Genomic DNA, 1,084 nt, shown 5'->3' with positions numbered 1-1,084 from the left:
ACATCCCACTTAGAGGGGAGCTATGGATTGTGGGCCTGGCTGCATTTTAGAGCAGTTTTAAAATGCAGTCCAAGAGAGGCTGATTAACAAAAAGGAAAAATGAGAAGGTGTTTTATTTTTTTAAGATTTTATTTATTTGAGAAAGAGAGCAAACGGTGGGGAGAAGCAGAGGGAGAGGGAGAAACATACTCCACGCTACTTGACTGGATCCCAGGAACCTGAGCCTCGGCAGAGCCTCAACTGAGCGCGCCGGAAATTCGAGAAGGTTTAAGGCCCAACAGAAACCCTTTCTGTGAGCTGGCAACATTCTACTTCCTTCAATTATAGATCCTTGTAGAAGGAGGAAGATGAGTCAGTCAGAAATTAATGGTCTCAACTTTTTCTGCAGTGGTAAGGCTTTGTATCCACGGCAGTTTTAAATGGCCTACCTACCACCCAGCATTCATTTCCAAACAAATCCCTCTTTATTTATTTATTGCTGTACAACGTAAGCGCTCATCTAAATAGGTAGTTTGATGCACGTATTTCAAAACTACTGATTATACATAAAATACCATAATAGAAAAGGTTGCTGTTGAGTACAGTGCTGGAGAGAAGTGACAAGAAATCAATTAGCATTACAAAATCGGTCCCAAAGCGTGTGCAGAAAACAGCAGTAGCTTGGTTCTAAACAAGCAAGGCCTGTGCCATGCGCCTGGAATTGCACTGTACATTCTTCATAAAGATCGGCTGAGCGACTTTACATAACCGTGCTCCCACGCCTCTCGACCCGCTCACGGAGGAGCTTCCCGTTTCTCCGACAGCCACTTCCCCTTACTTGGGGGGTGTGTGTGGGGGGCTCGAGGTCAGGTTACACAAGCTCGACCCCTGGCCACCGCGCCCTGCCTGGCTCGAAACGACGCGTGAGCGACTAGCACCCGGTCTCTGCGTCCGCTGGACCCTCGGGGTCGCGGACCGCCTGCCGGCGTAAGACGAGTAGAACACAGGCACCAGAGCCAGGGGGCAGTCTCCAGCCCGCGCACATAGCGCCGGAGGGGCCAAGGAAGGCCCCGCCCCACTCTCCGCCCCCTTCCTCGCTCCGCCA

This window comes from Mustela nigripes, chromosome 7, assembly GCF_022355385.1.
Source record: "Mustela nigripes isolate SB6536 chromosome 7, MUSNIG.SB6536, whole genome shotgun sequence".
NCBI classification, from domain to species: domain Eukaryota; kingdom Metazoa; phylum Chordata; class Mammalia; order Carnivora; family Mustelidae; genus Mustela; species Mustela nigripes.
The sequence above is the reverse complement of the archived record's forward strand: the minus strand, read 5'-3'. Positions refer to the sequence as shown.